This window comes from Carcharhinus amblyrhynchos, chromosome 1, assembly GCF_965287045.1.
Source record: "Carcharhinus amblyrhynchos chromosome 1, sCarAmb.v2.hapA, whole genome shotgun sequence".
In the NCBI taxonomy this organism is placed as follows: domain Eukaryota; kingdom Metazoa; phylum Chordata; class Chondrichthyes; order Carcharhiniformes; family Carcharhinidae; genus Carcharhinus; species Carcharhinus amblyrhynchos.
In genome coordinates, this window is record NC_137324.1 from 160,397,389 (window position 1) to 160,418,212 (window position 20,824).

Here is a 20,824-nt window from a genome sequence, read left to right on the forward strand (position 1 = left end):
CAGAAGCTCAGGTATAAAAACACAAGTAAAATGGTCATCTTTATTTTATTTATCAAACTGCACATGAATAAGTAGCGCAGTATTCATTCTGATTTTCTTTACATGCCCATGTCTGCAAGAAAATAAAGGAGGAACAATGAGGGAGAGAAGTTGGGAGCAAAAAAATCCTCTTTCCAATTTCTACTTTGCAGGAGCACTTACATTTCCAAAGGATTCAGTTGACGGAAAACACTTTGGGAAGGGTGTAATCATGAAAGATTCCACAGAAAAACCAAGTTCTTCTTCTGCTGATTCCATTGCTGTCACATTTTCCATATTCTCTGATATATTCCTGTCCCAATTTCCTGAAGAGATTGAACCACACTGAGAAATGGTTCCATATACCGAGTTGGTATTTTGCACAGGATAGGTCATACATAGAAACATTGAGACCAGAAGCAAGAGTAGGCCATTTGGCTCTTTGAGCCTGCTCAACCTTCCATTTTGATCACAGCTGATCATCAAATTCAATATCCTGATTCCCCATCATGGAATAGAACATAAGAACATAAGAACATAAGAAATAGGAGCAGGAGTAGGCCAACTAGCCCTTCGAGCCTGCCCCGCCATTCAATAAGATCATGGCTGATCTGTCGTGGCTCAGTTCCACATTCCTGCCCTCTCCCCATAACCCTTAATCCCCTCTCTTATCAAAAGCCCATCAACCCGCATCTTAAAAATATTTAGTGAGGTAGCCTCCACCACTTCAACGGGCAGAGAATTCCAGAGATTCACCACCCTTTGAGTGAAGAAGTTCCTCCCCAACTCCGTTCTAAACCGCCCCCCCTTTATCTTGAGGCTGTGCCCCCTAGTCCTGCTATCCTTTCTGAGCAGGAAGAGTCTCTCCACCTCTATCCTTTCCATCCCATTCATCATCTTATACGTCTCAATGAGATCTCCCCTCATTCTTCTAAACTCTAACGAGTACAAGCCTAATTTATTCAGCCTCTCCTCATAGCTCAACCCCCTCAACTCCGGCATCAGCCTAGTAAACCTCCTCTGCACTCCCTCCAAGGCCAAAATATCCTTGTGTAAGTACGGCGCCCAAAACTGCACGCAGAAGGAGGCCCTTCAGTCCATCAAGCCCATGCCAGCTTCCTGTTGAAGAATCCAGTCAGCCCCATTCCTCCCCACAACTCTGCAAGCTTAATTCTCTCAAGTATTCACCCAATTTTCTTTTGAAATCTATGATCATCTCCAGTTCCACCACTTCTGTCAGCAGTGAGTTTCAGGTCATTGTCACCTGAAACAATGGTGGAGGCGGTGGTGTAGTGGTATTGTTACTGAATTAGTAATCCAGACACCCAGGGTAATGTTCAGGAGACCCGGGTTTGAATCCCACCACAGCAAATAATGAACTTTGAACTTAATAAAAAATATGGAATTAACCAGACGACCACGAAACCATTGTCAATTGTCACAAAAATACATGTGGTTCAGTAATGTCCTTTAGGGAAGGAAATTTGCTACCCTTACCCAGGTGTATCTCCAAATCCACAGCAATGTAGTTGACTCTTAAATGCTCTTAGGAATGGGCAATAAAAGTTGCCCAAGAAAGTGATGCCCACATCCCATGAATGAATTAAAAAAAACTCGTTGCATAAAGAGTTCTTCCTCAAATCTTCTTGGCACCTCTTGCTCAAAATCTTATTTGTGTCCCTTATCCCACATACCATCAACGAATAGACCTATTGACGGAATGTGCCAGTGGGTTATTTGTCAGCAAATTAAGGCTACATGTTCAATCCCGATCACTAGACAATAATCAGGAGGATGGTGAAGGATTGGAAAGCCTGGTTGCTTCTGTCTCTTTCCTAGCCGTGAGTGCTGAGGCCAATTATAGTGCCCTATTGTTGAATAAAACCAGGGATTTTAACCCAGAACCTTCCTGATCCATTTGGCTCAGCGCCGTACTCGCAAAATGTTGATGTACTGGGATCTTGGGGGTGTGGGGCGATCATTCACACAGCATTGTGTGAAGAGTAGATTGGTGAAGTGACTCTGTTGAAAAACAAAGCCTTCATTCTGCACCATGCGACAAGAGGGACTGTCCTTAAAAGCGCACCTAACTAAACAACCGATGCACAAGTACCACGGGAAAGTATTCAGTTCACCCCATATTATAACAGAATCTATCCACAGCTCCTACAGCCTTGAGGAACTTCCTAAATAAGCAACTGAAGAGTTGACAGTCACTAGCAAGTTATATTAAAATGAAAAGAAAGGAGATCAGTTTGAGACTATTTCTGTGCACAGTTAGGGAGCCAACAATATGTTTCAGGATAAAATTTGGCAATATCTTGGCTTGGTTGTAGTGTCACACATCTTGGGAGTGACGACATAAGTGACATCACCACCATTTCACACACGGTGAAGAGATTTTTGTTATCTCATAAATGTCTTCTTAGTTCATTGCCCCTTCTTTGATTGTCATTACTCTGACAATTTATATGAACCTTGACTTTCTTTGTATGTAAATACTTTAGATCGCACTGAGCGCACAAAGGCAATTTTTCTCTTGAGTCTTTTGCTTCTCTGTCTTCGTGCCTTGACAAATCCCACCCAGCTTTTACTTTTTGTAGCAGGAAAGCCAATTTTTTTTAATGAGGTTTGCACAGGCCAGAGGATTGTATGTCAGGAAGGAATACTAACACAGCTGTATTCCCTTCCGTAGTTTCGATCTTGGCACATCCAAAGCAGCTAGGACAAGGCTGTCATTTTTAAGTGCAGTGACATTTTACAAATGGTAGAGTACATTTTCTTTGGTCAAGGTCTGTGTTATAGAATGAAATGTCACTATGTCAAAAAAATCACAATATGCCATGAGGTTATCAAGGCTTTAGCCACGCGTAACATAGGAAGGTTAGAACGTAGATGCAGGACAACATTTAAGCCAAAATTTTCTAGCCGTTCCCCAATGGGTTCCCTGGCAGAACAGTGGGGAGACTCGTTGACAGTGGCGTGACTGGAAAGTCCTGTCGCCAGCCAATGGTGGACCGCCTCCACAGCCACAAAACACTATAGAGAGGGATAGGAATAGGTTCAAATTAAAAATGACTAACTATTGATTGTGCCAATAAAGATGATGGGCGTGATCTTACCCACTGTTCATGCCATACTTCCATTGCAATGAGGGCAGAGAATTTACTGATTAGTCTAATCTCCATTCACTTCAGTGGGATGGGAAAATCCTGCCGGCATGAACGACGGTAAGATTCCAGCCTTTGGCTTTCAGTCATCGTGGGTGACAGACCTTTCTTGTGATTCAGCGAAAAGGTCAGTTCATTTTCATCGGAACAACTCACCAACAAGCTAACTCGATTGTAGAAAAGCACAACAAGGCATTTCATACTGGGAAAATAGACATTGGCCAGAATTCTCCAGCCATTGACGCCAGCGGGATTCTCTGTTTGCAGTGGGTTTCCCGTTGACACAGAGTGGCTTCAATGGGAATTCCCATTGACCACGGCAGGACTTGAGGATCCCGGCAATAGCGAACAGTGCACGATGAAGAGAAGCACTGAAAGGAGGCCAGAGAATCTTGCCCACTCATTCAAAGAAGGGGATTGCAAGAGGAATGAGCAACAACTTGGTAAAAGTATATGGTTCAAGGAGGCTTTTTAATAAGGAAAGTACAGAGGTGGAGACATTTAAGGGGGAGGAAGTGCAGAGCGTGGTGTCTATGTGGAAGGCACAGTTGTCACAGAATCATACACTCCCAACAGTGCAGAAAGAGGCCAAACAAGTCTACACCAACTTTCCAGCAGATCATATTACTCAGGCCCTATCCCATAACTCCACCTCTTTGCCCGCTAATCTAGGCCCTATCCCCTAACCTACACATCTTGGGACAATAAGTTGCAAATCAGATAAAAGCAAAATACTGCAGATTCTGAAGCAAAAACAGAAAAACGCTAGAAAATCTCAGTAGGTCTGACAGCATCTGTGGAGAGAGAAGAGAACCAACGTTTGGAGTATGGGTGACCCTTTGTCAGAGCGAAGAGCAAAGAGAATCAGAGAAGATTTATACTATGAGGGTGGGGAGATGTTGTAATGGGACAAAGGGAATGAAAATGAGGATGAAGAAGGCTGAGAGAGGTGCTAAGAGTGTTCATTAAGAGATCAGAATGGAATTCAGTGACTGCAATTCAGCATGGTCAGTCAACCTAACCTGGCCATCTTTGAACTTTGACATCTTCGTGAATGGCAGAGGGAGCAGGGTACCCTAAAGTTCAGAGTCAGAGGAATGGAGAGTTCAGGAAGAAGTTTAGCATTTCGATGGTTATATCAGATAAGGACAGGAAATGTTATCTACAATTTAAATACTACGGTATAAGTTAAGTTTGATGTGTGGCAGGACTGGAAGACATTGTAACTTCACCTGGAAAGGGTGCTTCGCAAACAGGACTCATTGAGGGATAGGATATAAACAGCAGCGTTTTAGATGAGATAACGTTATGAAAAATGGAGGATGGAGGATTGGAAACCAGCCGAAAGAGCATTGGTTTGATTGAGTCTAGGGGTGGGATTTTACAGGTTCATTCGGGCGAGACTGGAAATTCCCGCCCAAGATCAATGGAGATTTCTGTTGTTGGACCCTTGCCCACTCCAGTTCTGGGTGGGCGAGGTGGTAGAGTTCCGGCCTAGATGTGAGAAAGGCGGCAATGCAGAATTCTGAGGATTGTCTGATTGTCTGAGGCAGGTGCAGAAGTGGATGGCTTTATGGAATTAGGAGTAGGCACTCATTTTCACAGAGAAAATTTCTGTGTGAATGTTCCATTCAGAGTCTGGAAGGACACTTGAGTTCTAAGCAGTCTGGCTAAGCCTGAGGCAGAGCTCATGAAGTGAAAGAGAAAGATATTTAATGAATAGCTTTGGTCTTCCCAATGTTCATTTGGGAGGCATTGTTTTACACCCCAGACTTCATTTTTGACAAACTAACTGAAAGGGAACAACAGTAGAAGGATTGAGAGAAGTCATGGAGAAATAAAAATGTGTAAATGGGAAGTTGACCCCCTATCTGAATGATGTTATCAATGGACAGAGAAAGAAGGGGATGTGTTTGGATGGATCAACTTGGAGAACTCTACAGTGGAATGTTTGGAGATAATAAGATAGAAAAGAATAAAACTAATAGTTTTAGAATTTGTAGTTTGTTTATTTATTAGTCACAAGTAAGGCTTATATTAACACTGCAATGAAGTTGCTGTGAAATCCCCCTACACTCCGGCACCTGTTTGGGTCAATGCAATGAACCAGCACATCTTTCAGACTGTGGGAGGAAACCACAGCACCCAGAGGAAACCCACATAGATATGGGGAGAACGTGCAAACTCCACACTGACAGTGACCCAAGCTAGGAATCAAATCCAGGTCCCTGGCACTGTGAGGCAGCAGTGTTAACCATTGTATTTCTTCCATTGTTCACCTGAAGTACGGCAGGCCCCCAGGAGAATTGAAATCAAAAACGACTAAACGTAGGTGTAACTATGAAATCTAAACTGTTTTAATCTTAAAGTAATTGTGATGATTGTCCCTTTAAGGGTCACATGATCAGGAAACGAGTCAGGGAGCATGTTAGGGGTTCACCCAGATAAGCAGGAGTTTCTGTTCCAGAGCCTCCTCAGGAGTTGGCAGCAGCCATGAGGCTGTAAACCTCTGAATAGTCTTTACCTGTAAATAAAAGTGTTGTTATTCTTCCCTGAACTGGTGAACAAGAATTTTTACAAAAATATATCACATTGCTAAAGTGGGCATGGACTTCTTTTAGGAAACTCTTCCTGTATTGGGAAAAATCTACTAAGGTTTTGTTGAATATTGGGGCCATGTTCTGAGAAATTGATTATAAATGGTGTGAAGACAGACAACAATATTACATTGTCATTGTCTCTGAGGCAGAAAGTCATGAGTTCATATCCCATTCCTGGAATTTGCATCCATAATCCACATTGACACTTCAGTGCTGCACTGAGCAAATGGGAGTCTTGGCCAAAGGGTGAAAACAGATGCTAAATGGCGCACTGCTGATATAAGATTTGACTGTTCGAATGTCTGGATTTAGCATACAATTTTGTTTTAATTGCTAATTACCATAGCTTAAACTTGCCCGGAAGTGCTAAATCAGAAACTTGTGGGTTTTGCATTCAACAGCTTATTAGCTAATATTTTGCAAAGCAAAGTGTAGTCTCCTTGCTCTCACTTCTGCTACAGGATATGACACATCACAGCACATTGCAAAATTCCTCAAGCTCTGAGGGAGATAGTCGACTGATTCATTGAGCTACTAGAGTTCCAAGTGGAGTAGGGATATCCCGCATTCACAGGAGGGAAGGGTGCCTAATTTCCTGGACCTTTTGTACTTTACTTCTGCGCCTGGCCTCATGTCCTCCTTCTAGTCCTTGTTCAAAAGAAGCAGGCATCCTAGCTCAAGTGTCCATGTTGTTTCTCCTGCTTACTCCAATAATATGAAAGAACACAATGCTCTACACTTCCTGAGTGTAGGAAGTCTCCTATTGATCCACTGTGGTGATTGTCCCTTTAGGGATCAGTCTGCAGACTAAGGGGTGAGCATAGTGGAGAAATCACCCTGGTAAGTGTGGCCTTCTGTACTTAGAGTCCCATCAGGAGCTGTTTGCGGTCACATGGCCAAAAGTTTCTGTATAATGTTAACCTCGAAATAAACAAGTGTGTTTTCTATAAACTGGTAAATGAACATCTTTACGATTGTTGACGAAGATAAAAAGAATAGGATTCTCAGGCTGAGTACCCAGTTTACATTGAAGTTGAGAAAAGAAAATAGTACTTACCAAGATTTGATTTGATTTATTATTATTGTCAAATGTATTAACAGTGAAAAGTATTGTTTCCTGCGCTATACAGACAAAGCACACTGTTCATAGAGAAGGAAGTGAGAGAGTGCAGAATGTAGTGTTACAGTCATAGCTAGGGTGCGGAGAAAGATCAACTTAATGCGAGGTAAGCCCATTCAAAAATCTAACAACCGCAGGGAAGAAGCTGCTGTTGAGTCAGTTGGTATGTGACCTCAGACTTCTGTGTTTTTTTTTCCCGACAGTGGAAGGTGGAAGAGAGAATGTCCGGACTGCACGGGGACCTTAATCATCCTGGCTGCTTTGCTGAGGCAGTGGGAAGTTAGACAGTGTCAATGGATGGGAGGCTGGTTTGTGTGATGGATTGTAGTTCTTTGCAGTCTTGGGCTGAGTAGGAGCCATACCAAGCTGTGACACAACCAGAAAGAATGCTTTCAATGGGACATCTGTAAAGGTTAGTGAGAGTCGTAGTTGGCATGCCAGATTTCCTTATTCTTCTTAGAAAGTAGAGGCATTGGTGGGCTTTCTTAACTTTAGTGTCACCATGGGGGGACCAGGAGAGGTTTGTTGGCGATCTAGATACCTAAAAGCTTGAAGCTCTCGACCCTTTCCACTTTATCCCCATTGATGTAGACACTGGCATGTACTTCTCTTTGGATAGTTTGATCCATTTGACTCCACCATGGAGGACTGGGTGCAATATATAAAGGCCTTGGGTATTACTTACAAGTGAACAAAATAGGGACAGAGGCAAAGCGTAAGATAATTCTGTTGAGATTGTGCAGAACCCAAACCAATAATTTGATTCTCAGTCTTAAAGCCCCAAGCATACATGACTCCAAATCATTCAGTGAGCTTGTGGAATTGATGAAATCACATTTCCAGCCCCAACCATCAGTCATACTCTAGAGATTCAAGTTTTATTCGAGGGGAGAGCTCCAGGTTTGTTACTTTTATCTCCAAATTGAAACAGATGTTAGAGTATTGTAATTTTGGAGCCATCTTGAATGATATAATGCAGGACAGATTAGTCTGCAGAGTGACTAACAAGGCGATCCAATGAATATTACTTGCAAGGGTCGGTATAAATTTTAAATGAGCAATGGAGATATTGTAAGCAATGGAAAGTGCTGAAAAAGGTGCAGGAGATGTGCAAAGCGTACAAAATGGTATCACTCACAGTTAGGGTGGGAACCTACAATCAGCAGTGGCACCAAAACTGATGAAGTAGCCGCGAAGCAGGAAATAAGTTCAGCCACAACAAAGACAATTAAATTTGGAAGAGGCAAACATTCAGCAAAGTTTGAAGTGAACGTTACCAATCTGGAGACAACACACTCTTGAATCCTGCAGGTGTAAGGAGGCTGAGAGTTTTTTGGCCATGAGTGAGGCCACTTAAAGCAGAGATGCAGACCCAAGTCAAGTCTGCTGGGTAGCCAATTAAATAATGCATCGCCAGTATGCAATATGGAAATATGTAGCACCAACGACTTAAATATTCACTTACTTTTTCATATAAAAACGGTCAAGATAGCCCTATTACTGTAAAGCTCTAGGTAAATGGGAAGTCTCTTAAGATGAAAGCTGATACAGGGGCATACAGGTGCTGAGTGAGCATATATTATCGGTACTTGAGAGAAGGAATTCAACCATTGCATTTACAGGGTACTGCAGTTAAATTAACAACTTATACTGGGAAAGCAATAAAAATGGTGGGCACTGCAATGGTACTTGTAAGGTATGGGCAACAGTCTGCTCAGTTCCTGGTGATCATGGTGATGAAACAAAGGACCAAATATTCTGGGTGGCAATTGGCTTAAGTTAAATTGGACTGAGGTTTTCCAAGTCCGGGAAGAAGGACTGCTTGAACTGATGAGGAAAGATAAGAATATCTTCAAGGATGAATTTGGTAGAATAGAAGCCCTACTTGCAAAGAATTATGTGGGCCCATTGGCATCCTGTCTACTCTTTAGGGCAAGACCAGTACCTTATGCTTTACAAGAGGAAGTAGATACTAAATTAAAGTGATTGGAAAAACTGGGCTTTATCATAGGACCATAGAACTAAAAAAGCATCATTTTTAAATATAGAAGGCTCATTAAATTTTGAAGGAATTAAACTCAAGACTTGAAAAATTAAATTTTCAGTAAGTATGAATTATAATACTGTTAAAAATTCATTTGAAACTTGAATGCACCATCCCTAACCCACTGCCTCTTTAGTGAGTGAGTACCACAACTTCATGCTGTTATACATTTAAATGGTTGCTTAATTGCTTTTAAAGTCAGTCACATGACTTGATGGTGATGTTGTTGAAGTGTTTCACAGCTTCTGTCTTAGTTTCATTTCCTGTTTTGTGCCAAGAAAATCTCTTTCAATAAACTTGTGCGTTACTTTGAATCTATATGTATAAACCACATTTTTTTTGTCACTTTTTGTTTAAAACCCACAACCCCTAACATAGTATTACTCTTGCCTTTGCATTAATTTCAATGGTAGGTCTATCAGTGAACCCATAAAGAGCAGGGCAACTCAGGTCATAGCCTTTAGATTTCCAGAGTTCGCTGTAAGTGTGCAGATTCTAGAAGTCGCTATCTGATTCACTCCAATGTTGGCCACACCATTATTCTCAACAGAGTGGCAAAGCCAAAAAATTTAGCATCTCCCTATATACCCTTGTTTTGGGGAGCCGGTTAGCTTAGTTGGCTAGATGGCTGCAGAGTGACGCCAATAGCGCAGGTTCAATTCTTGTACTGGCTGAGGTTATTCATAAAGGCCCCATCTTCTCAATCTTGCCTCACCCCTGAGGCGTGGTGATCCTCAGATTAAAATAACCACCAGTCAGCTCTCCCCTGCAAAGTGGAGAGCAGCCTATAGTCATCTGGGACTATGGTGACTTTACCTTTCCTTTTATTTTACATATTTAGTTAAATGCTCTTACGTACTCGCTCATCGATATACACAACTAACATTCAATACGTGCCAATATTTGTACTGATGGTTTGTACAGGTCTTTGTTCTTTCAACAATCCCACTTCATCACGATAATCTGGTCTGGTTTTTTTTGCCTCCCTCTTGAGGAGTTGCCATTAACTTTTCCAGGCAATTACCACATAAACTGCTCTCCTTGTGACTTCCAAATAAAGTGTCCACCATGAGCTGCTTCCCTCATGGTAATTAATCTCGCTTTTCTCTTTCCTTGCACTGATTCAAGGACCTGTTCATTAATCATTCTTCCTACAGATCTAATATCCAGTGCCGCAGCTCAAGCGCCCTCAATCATTTTTTTTATTTTACTTCGATTGTTCAAGGTCTGGTTTTCAAATCCATCCACTGTTGCTGACCACATGTAGCACACTTCAGCACATTGGTCCATGTCACTAGCCAGGATGAACAACTTGTCACCAGTAGATGAAGGTAGTCGCGTTGAATCTAAAATTGCTTCCTGGCCTTTCATTAGTCATGGCAGAAACGTAGGTGCCAGCTAGGCTGGAGAAGCACTGTTGCAACGAGAAGACATAGGTTTCCAAGTAAACCATCAGCTAAACAATTGTGTGATTATAGCCTGAGGATGAGTACAGGTGTCACATACAAGAGGTTAAAAACCAGACAGAAAAATTAGACTGGGAGAATTTGTATTAGCAATAAACCAAGACTGAACAATAACAATCTAATCTGTATTTATCTGACACCATGCAACATTTAATTTTTTATAGGTCACTAAGATAATGGAAAAATGGTTGGGTTACTGGAATGAATAGAAAGAATATTGCGGAAAGCGAAAACACTAATTATGAGTAATTTATCTAACATATTAAGGAGAACACAATGCCAGAGACCTGGGTTTGATTCCTAGCTTGGGTCACTGTCTCTGTGGAGTTTGCATGTTCTCCCCGTGTCTGCATGGATTTCCTCCGAGTGCTCTGTTTCCTCCCACACTCCAAAGATGTGCAAGTTGAATGGATTGGCCCAGGTAAATTGCTCCTTAGTGTCAGGGAGAATAGCAGGGTAAATATCTGGGGAAAGGGTGGGATTGTTGTCAGTGCAGGCTCGATGGGCCTATTGGCCTCCTTCGGCACTGTAGGGATTCTATGATTCAATGTTAAAATAAGGAAGGGAAGTCTTCTTTATTCCACATTAAAATATCTTTTTCCTCTTTTCAAATGCCGATTACCTTTGTGAACCATTGTTAATTTTTTTTTGCTTGTTCTTATCTCATTAAAGTGGAGGGATGTTTTCAATAGGGGTGATAAAACAATGTAGCTTTTACCGGGTTGTTTCTTAACGTGGCACTTTAAAAAATTGCATCAGATTGAGGTTCTGTTTGGTGCGCCAGTTCGTAGTAAACCGGAGATGATGGACAATTTCAGAGTTGAGGAGGATTTGGGTACCATAATCATAATGACATTACATTTAGAGAAAGTGTATTGTACGTGACAGTGAAAAATAACCCACCACCTCTTGAATGTAAATCAACGAGCGAAGAATTGGAATAAAGAAAAAGGGAATTAAAACAACTGGGCGATTTTGGGGGCTTCTGCACCCCTCTAAAGACAGGAACAGATGTAGCAGCAAAGCTTTATTGTGAATTAACTTTAGTAAGACAATGCGTGGAGTTGTCCCATCCTGCCAGCCATGGGAATCGTAGTGGGCAGGACACGAGCCATGCAAAGATCCAGGCAGGACTTTCCAGTCTTGGTGTGAGCGTGGCCGGAAAATCCCGCCCAAGACACATTCATTAAGTTCTCAGATAAGCTATATAAACAAACCAGGGTAGAGATTTACACAGTTTAACACAGAATATACTCCTTTCCAAGATCTAGATAGCAGAACGCATAAAATAGTTTCTCTCACAGCTTCGATCTTTGAGCCTCCCTCTATCTCTCTCTCTCTCTTTCGTCTTGTTTTGTTCTCATCTCTCTCTGTGCTGCCAAGAAGGCAAAAAACTCAAGGCATCCTTTATTGTGTTTGTTATCCAATTAACCCCTCCCTCACCTCACATCCTCAGCCCTGTGCGTGCGCAGGCACTTTCCTTGTCCAAACATGAATGCAGTTATGTGGCTGCTGCTAGCCTTATATATACTGTTCAGTAACGCCCTTTGTATCTCAATGCTTTATGCCGTGGCTCCTTATCTGGTAAAAGAAAGACATCAACATTCCGTTCTCACAAACAAGCAGTTTTCCAAAGACAGCTTTCAAGGTCTTGTCCTTTTGCCGTGAATAAGTTATTTTATGAATTGACACAGAGTTCCAGAATCCCTCTACCTGAGCATCTTTTCTATATTGTGGCTTACTTCTATGTTTTGTCGCATTACTTTTCTGAAAAGACAGTGGGGATGATCCTGAGCCTGCGCTCAATGTCTATGGGGGCAGTGATGAGGGCTCAAGACTGGGGGAAACTTGGAAGCCGCAAATCTTGCCAGCGAGATTGCCAGCAACACAATCATGTTCACCCCTACAATGGGCATGAAACTGACTTAAATGCATTATACTACATTTACATATTATTAAAGAACCTCCTTGCCATTTATTGAGCCCTCCTCTTATTCATAAATCACGCTGACATGATTTTACTTATTTACAACAAGTTCAACGAGACATGAACCTGTGGTGGAGATCCCCCCCCCACCACCCCCAAGGGAATAAAGGTGAGTATAGCCCCCGGGGGGAAAGACTCATGGCCAGGCAGTGCTCCGGCGATGCCCCCGTCACTGCCCTGGCACAGGTTGGCACTGCTGGGTTGGCACAATGCCAACATGCCAGTGCCAACATGAACATGCCAACATGGTGGTGTCAACATTGGGGGAGGGGGGGGGTGGTGCAATGCTAGGGCAGATCCCAGTGGAAGCCTCCTAGAGGAGGGGAAGGGGAATTATTTATATGTGGTGGTGGGTAGGACCGTATGTGGAATTTGGGGATGCTGGCATTGTATGTGAGACTAACTGCTTGTGGAGAGGGGCATTTTATAGGGGATTTTCACAGCAACTTCCTTGCAGTGTTATTGCAACCTTATTTGTGACACTAATAAATAAACAAATAAAGATCTGCTTCTGTCCTACATTTGTCTCAGGGGAACGTTTCTCACAAAGTCTTTGAAACAATTGCACGACAGTGTTGAAGGTCTTTTATTAAGAGAAAGACCTGTGTTGATTCTAATTGTGAAACCAGAGAGTTCAAACAAAACCAAGATCACAATTCTAATTGCCTGCTGTTCTAATAGGTACATGAGGGAGTTTAGTCCTGGCCCTATGCATGTCAAAAGGAGGAAGGCTATTCTGATTTGTAAGGAACTGAAAACTGTGAAGTAACTACAAGATTTTCAGACCCTGCACCACTTCAGTGGAGCACAGCTGAAAATATGCAACAAAGAGACTTGTGCAAACCTTGCCCAGGGATGACTTAGCGTAGGTGAGATTAGTAGCACCAACATTGGCACAGAGCTGGACAAATGCCTAATACATTAGGTCAATCACTATCTGGAATAATTGCCTAATAGTGTTGAGTAAAAATAAGGCCTCTGGAAGCACAAAAATAACCCTTGGGCAACACGGTGACACAATGGAGGTGACAGTGTGGCACAGTGATTAGCATTGCTGCCTCACAGCGAAAGGGACTCGGGTTCAATTCTGGTCTCGATTGACTTTCTGTGTTGAGTTTGCCCATTCTCCCCATGTCTGCATGGGTTTCCTCTGGATGCCCCATTTTCTTCCATATAATCCAAAGGTGTGCAAGTTCGATTGATTGGGCATGTTAAATTGTCCCTTTGTGTCAGGGGGATTTGCAGAGTAAATATGTGGGGTTATGGGGATAGAGCCTGGGTAGGATTGTCGTTGGTGCAGGCTCGATGGGTTGAATGGCCTCCTTCTATACTGTAGGATTCTATGATCCATGAGAATAGTTTAGGCTGTGTGTATGAAAAAAATCTCCAAGCTGGATGGGAGAGAAATTTGTGGTGGAATTTTCTCATCCTGCCTGTCACGGGAACCGTAGCAGGCGGGATACGGACCTTGCAAAGGTCCATTGACTTCGGTTAGAATTTTCCAGCCTTTGGGGAACACGGTCTGAATATCCCGCCATTATTCATATGGAGCTACTCATTGAAGAGTGCTGTGTTGGCCATTAGAAATAGCATGACACTCCCAAATTTCTCCTGCATGAGATTTGCTGCAAAGCTGTGATTATAACGCTAAGGGTGTAAAGTAAGTGTTATTAATGTCACAAATAGGCTTACATTAACAATGCAATGTGAAAATCCCCTAGTCTCCACATTCCGGTGCCTATTTGGGTACACTGAGGGAGAATTTAGCATGGTCAATTCACCTAATGGTCACATCTTTTGGAATATAGGAAGAAACCAGAGCAGCTGGAGGAAACCCAAGGAGAATGTGCACACTCCGCACAGACAGTGACCCAAGCTGGGAATCAAACCTGGGTCCCTGGCACTGTGAGGCAGCAGTGCTAACCAGGACAGGAAGCCACAGTGTATCCTCTACAAGAGGAAGAATGCATTGGTTGGTATAGTTACTAGGGCAGATATAATCACTAAGGTATAATCACTAATAGGTTTCCCTCATAACAGATCTATAGCACAGCATTCTCAGTTCTATCACCATGTCGCTCATTTGTTGGAATTGAAGCTTGTCATAATTTGTTCTTTAAATACATGCACATATACAGTTGCATCATTGAAAGAGTGAAATCCAAATGATATTTAGAGGCTATTTGGATAACCTGATGCTGCATTCTAGTAAATTACTGGATAAGTATTTTGGCACTAATCTGGTTTGAAGTTCCCTCCGGCTATGCAACTGCAGGCAACTTCAAAAGAGCTAAGTGCTTTTCACTTCCTTTTCTGTGCAAACATTGTGGCCATGAACAATAGGGTACTTGAGATGCATTCAAGCATGAAGGAAAGGTAAATGAGCACAGCTGACTGAAGGCTGAGTAGAAAAACATTAAGTTGTCAATCAAATGAGAGTTGAAAGGACTGGACTGAAACTGAATGGAAACAAAGGTTTTTGAAGGGTTGAAACATATTTCAAAGTTTTTTTAGGAATAAAATCTGTGTGAATAGAGTGGGGCCAAGTGAACAGCTGTGGAGGAGGTAACCACCGTTACCACCCCTCCCCCACTCCTCCCCCTTGCAAGTGATATATCTTCTCTGTCAGAGGGCTTCAAAAAAGTTTGCTCACACCTGCAGCTTCTGAGAATCAGAGGAAGGGAAATCCCTGATGCAGAATGGACTGCTGCTATGATTTAAAAGCCTACCAGGTGACATAGGAGTTTTCACAGACGGCAGGCACAAATGAAGACGTTAAGTAGAGAGCTGCCTGAAATCACCACGCCGGACATTATCTTCAGATCCACCAGGATTAGAAGGGACAGTCCAGCCATAGGACCCCATCCCAGGGGACAGTGCCAACGTCAACCCCTTGACCCCAGCCCAGGCAGTGGCAGAGAGGCAAACGGCCACTGGATCTACCTCCTTGACCTCCCCCCATCCTTGGACTCGGCATACCAGGTCCATGCTGGTCATTACTAGCACCAAAGCCCACTTGCATTTGATCCCATTGGGGATACAGGTGAATTGTGGGGAGGGAATTGAATCAGACTTCAAGCCTGCTAATTATATTTGGAAGAGTCATTTGCTGCCAGCTCTGGCCAGGAACTTAATCAGGGCCAGCATAGCGAGGTGGGAGTGGTTTGGCACTTGGCCGACGCGATTCTCACCAGGAACTAGCAAGCCCTTGGAATCCCTACCATCACCTTCCAGTTCTGAATATTAAGCTATGTTGGCAAATTCTTGATCTTTTCTGTGGATGTTAATGATCTGAGTGCATTTCTTGAAGAATAAGTTCAGAAAACTATCCCAGAATCCAAATTACCTTTCTTCTTTCAATCAACGTGACCAAAATAGTCATTGCTTTAACCCAACGTTGGAGGACGTGCCTTCAACCAGATTGCACTACTCCAGACTGCCTCACCCTTTCCCTGCTTAACTCTCTCTCTTCCATTCGGATTCACCATAAACGCAACTCTAATTAGGACAGAATTTTGCCATCCTACCCGCCATGGGAATAGTAACAGGCAGGACAGGGCCATGCAAAGGTCCATTTGCCTCGGGTGAGATTTTCTGGTCTTGGAGTGGGCACCAACAGAAAGTTCGGTGATGGAAAGTCCCGCTCCAAATGTTTGATCATCTCTTTTAAAGCCTTTACTTGGCCATTTTTCTCACGGCTATGTAAAATGTCTCGAAACGTTTGTCACTGTGCTAATGCAAGTTGATGTTGTTTGCAGTACCCTGCTGTGCACAGAATGGCGTTTGCATACATAACACTCATCACAACACTTTAAATTAATTCATTGTATGCAAATTGCATTTCAATGGTTCTGATATGGAACTATACTAAATGCAAGTTATTTTTCCCTTTACCTCATATTAAACTTCAAAATTCTATTGTTTAGTTAATCTTCAAGTTAATTGAAACTATTAAAATCAAAGGAACAATGATATAGTCAAGCAGGAATACCATAAGCAAGTGCCCTCTCAAGTCTGGTTTAGAATTGTCTCCAGACAGTTTAATTAAAATTTACCCTAAAAATATAATTGAATAATAACTGACAGTCAGCTTGAGTAGAAGAGTGAATGGAACAGTTTTATCCTTCAATCCAACTCTCCATCTGGATTATAAACTATTGTACTCCAACAAATCCATTATTGTGTCAGTGAGTGCTCAATATTTATTCATAAAATAAATGTCACAGACTGAAAGCTGATGTATACAGCCTGATCTATGTAAATATTCCGAGTGTTTACAGAAATCAGGGATAGACTGTAATTGCAAATTTGACAGCTTTTTACACCCCTCATATATCTCATTTGCAGTGCCAATTTAACGAATAACATCACAAATCCAAAAATAGGCAACGCGCTTAAATTCATGTATTTACCATTTCCTCGTTTTCTTTCCGCACTTGCTGTGGGAAGGAAAATTAGTGATTCTATTTTATTTTGTATTTCTTGACTATTATCGGTTTACGCAGCGGAAGGCAGCAGGGAAACGCAAGTCCCAGAAATAGCTATCGTGCAGTGGGAGTATCTATATGCAAAGTGCCTCCCTGTCCCCAATTCATTTTTGGAAAAAGTATGATTAAAATGTCTTTAGGCCATTAAAACAAATTAGGTTCTTTAAATTAATTCTAAAGCAGAAAAAAACAGAAATGTTCCAATCAATACAGGAAAGCTAAAGAATGAAAACAACGTGTATAGTGAAATATTAAAATTAAATTGTTGGGTCTAACACTAGGTTGTGTTGCACATTGATAAACAGCAGTGAATCCCTCTTTGAGTAGAGTTTTATTTTTCCCGGATGTGGGCTGGGAGATAGGGGCAACTTGATTAATTGGTGGAGAAAGGTGTGGGGTTGAGACCCCATCAACTTCCCAACTCACCTAACTTAAGTCTAAACTGGGAAAGGTTGAGGAAGACCTTCCCACTGGAAATGAATTGAGAACCTTTAGTTGACACTTAAGAGCCTTACCCTGTCACTGCTGATATTGGAGCAGAGGTTGGAGCAGAGAATACAGGATTTACTTGGTTACCCACCAGAGAAGGCCTGTATCCTGTGGTCTTGTGGGATGACACCACCCCATCCTCCCCGTCCCCTGCCTACTTTGATGACCCATGTCCAATGGACGGATCCATCTGAGGTATTAGCTGCCCACTCATGAAGACTACTGTCTGCCTTAAATACTAACAGATCTCCCCCTCCTTGTGGGGCCTCCCTATCTTGGCCTGACAAACCTGTCTGGTTTATCTTATTCCTGAAGCTCCACTACTGAACTTGTGGTTGGGCTGTGTTGTCGTACTGGTGTTTCCAGTGGGGTGGCGGGTAATGGAGAGCTGCTGGCCTCTGATAGGCCAATGGTTGTCAGGGATGGAAATCCACCAGAGGATGATCGGGCAAGTCTTGGGGCAGCTATGGTTGCCACGGCTTCTCTAACCAGCTGACACCTCCAACCACTTTGCATTATCTTCTTCCCCTCTCTGCTCTCCTTCCTTTCCCCTCACAGCCCTTATTTTGAACAAGTCCAGTATCCTACCCTTTCCTATCATAGAAGAGCACAGTGCAGAAAGAGGCCATTTGGCCCATCAAGTCTGCACTGACTCTCCAAAAGAGTATATTATCCAGGTTCTCTTCCCCCGCCATCCCCACAACCATACACATTGGCCATGACTAATCTATCTAACTGACACACCTTGGAACACTAAAGAACTGTTTAGCATGGCCAATCCATCTAACCTGAACTTCAATGCACTGAGGGCAGAAACCAGAGCATCCAGAGGAAAACTACGCAAATACGAGGAGAAAGTACAAACTCTGCACAGTCACTCAAGACAGGAATTGAACCCGGGTCCCCGGCTCTGTGAGGCAGCATGGTGGCACCACGGTGCCACCATGCTGTCCTTTGTTTCGCTGTTGCTTATCTCATCCTGAGCCCACTTCCCTCCTGTTCTACTCTCCCCCTCAGGGCAGGTGGCAAGTGGACAGATGCCCCTTCTCACCCTCAAACTGTTTTCTTCCTCCCTCACATACATTCTTTCTATTTATTTATTTCAAAGTGGATCCATTTACTTTAAAGTTCAAAATGAGATCAAATTAGAATGAAGAAAGCCTGTCAGCCTTTATATCTTTTTGTATCAATTTCTCTGTCTGATAGATATCCACAATCAAAATCTATTATAGAATCCCTACAGTTAAGAAGAAGGCTATTTGGCCCACTGAGTCTGCACTGAACACAGTCTCACCCAGGCCCTATTCCCGTAACTCCACAAATTTACCCTGTTAACTCCCCATGACACTCAGGTTAATTTAGCATGGCCAATCAACCTAACCTGCACATCTTTGAACGGTGAGAGAAAACCAGAGCATCCGGAGGAAACCCACGCAGACACGGGAGGAATGTGCGAACTCCATCTATCCAACTCTAGTTTTCTATGGTCCTATTGGTCCAAGTGCAGGTCTGTGGGACTAGACAAAAATGGTTTGGCACAGACAAGAAGGGCCAAAAGGCCTGTTTCTGAGCTGTAATTTTCTTTGGTTCTGTAGTTCCACACAGACAGTGACCTGAGGCCAGAATTGAACCTGGGTCCATAGCACTGTGAGGCAGCTGTGCTAACCACTATGTCACTGTGCCGCCTATGTCACAGCTAAAAGCATTATCTTTATTAACTATCAATAAAATATAGGAAAGATAATTAGCTATTGCAAATTCTTTCTTGAACATCTCATTTCTTTTTTTAAATGCAAAGCTCAGGTTACAAACGTATATAATTAGCGAACTATTTTTTTTCACACTGTCTCAAATATCCACGGAGGTACAGCTTCATGACTTGAAAAAAATATAACCTTTACCTTAAAAAAAGGATTTTGGAATGTGATCTCCTGTTTTTCTTACAACGATTCTGAAATATAACTGACCAGAAACTGCTAGAATGGTACAGTTGCATCCTGGAAAATTTGAGATACAGCAAATGTTCAGAATACCACATTTCCAGTCCAGTGTTACAGCTCTGGGCAAAAGAAAATACACACACACATACACATAAAAATCCAGGAGAGGCTGGGGCCTCAACTGGAAGTCGAGATGTGATTTGAATTTGGATGTTGTAGTCTGATCATGTGCAGTGTATCTAATTTCCAGGGTTAATCAGTACCCTTCAGTTAGCTGTGAAAATAGCACAAAACCCTTTAGTTGTAGAACTTGTCCTTATTTGTTGTTTGTGTCTGTTTCTTCCATTGTGTGCGAGATAAAGGCGTGTTAGAAACGACAGTATATAGCTGTAACGTTTTTTTGTTTTTTTTACGAGCTTCAGAAAATGTATTAAACAGAGCGAGAGGGTGAGAGAGCCAATCTGCATGTTAATAGCACAATTTAAATAAAAACACTCAAATTCATTTTTGAAAGCCGCTACCTATCTCACCTATGTTTTGTTGACAGTGGAAATAGTCAATGGTAATTGCTTACAGCTGCAAGACGGATATTTTATTGTTTGCACATAGACAGACACAAACGCAAGGGGTGGATTTTCATCTTCACTGTCTGGGTGGTATTTCAATCTGTCCCTTACAGAAGCTGCTTCATTTTCATTCCATTGAAGTAAAAATGAAATTGCCTGTAGCTGTGTTCATAGAATCCCTACAGTGCAGAAGCAGGCCATTTGGCCGATTGAATCTGCCCATTGAATTAACTCATTGACAAAGCATCTTTCCCAAGCCTAATCCACAACTGATCCCTGCACATTTCCCCATGAATCCCCCCAAACCTACATATCTTGGTACACTAAAGGGCAATTTAGCATGGCCAGTTGATCTAATGTGCACATCTTTGGAGTGTGGGAGGAAACCAGAGCACCCGTATGAAATCTATGCAGACACAGGGAGAATGTACAAACTCCATACAGGTAGTCACCCAAGATCAGAATTGAAATTGGGTCCCTGGTGCTGCGAGGCAGCAGTGCTAACTGTGCCACCCATGGAGAAAGGTGGACTTGAGCTACCTTCTTGACTAGAATTGAGTGGTTTGCTGGGCCATTTCCAGTAAATGACAATGCTATGGGTCTAGTGTCCCAGATAGGTTAGACCAAGTAACGATTGCAGATTTCCATCCCAAAAGGCAATCCAGCGGCTCCATGGATTGGGGGTGGAGTGGGTGGGGGTGGCAGGATTTATTTATGGAGCTTAGTAGGATGGAGAATGTGGCATGACTTGTTTTTTTTTTAATTCATCTGTGGAACATGGGCATCACTGCTCAGCATTTATTGTCCATATCTAGATGCCCTTAAACTGGACAGCTTGCTGGGCTATTTCAGAGGGCAGTTGAGAGTCAATCACATTGCTGTGCATCTGGAGTCACATGTAGGCCAGACTGAGTAAGGACAGCAGATTTCCTTCCCT

At 42.5% G+C, this 20,824-nt stretch overlaps 1 long non-coding RNA gene across 1 annotated transcript in view; it reads right to left on the reverse strand.

The window, feature by feature from the left end:
* Window positions 1–19,369, reverse strand: part of LOC145350635 (uncharacterized) — a 65,999-nt gene extending 46,630 nt beyond the window's left edge. Inside the window, exon 1 of the long non-coding RNA XR_013888238.1 lies at window positions 19,283–19,369. This is a non-coding gene — a long non-coding RNA (uncharacterized LOC145350635). The remainder of the gene's footprint in view (window positions 1–19,282) is intronic.
* Window positions 19,370–20,824: the final 1,455 nt, after the last annotated feature.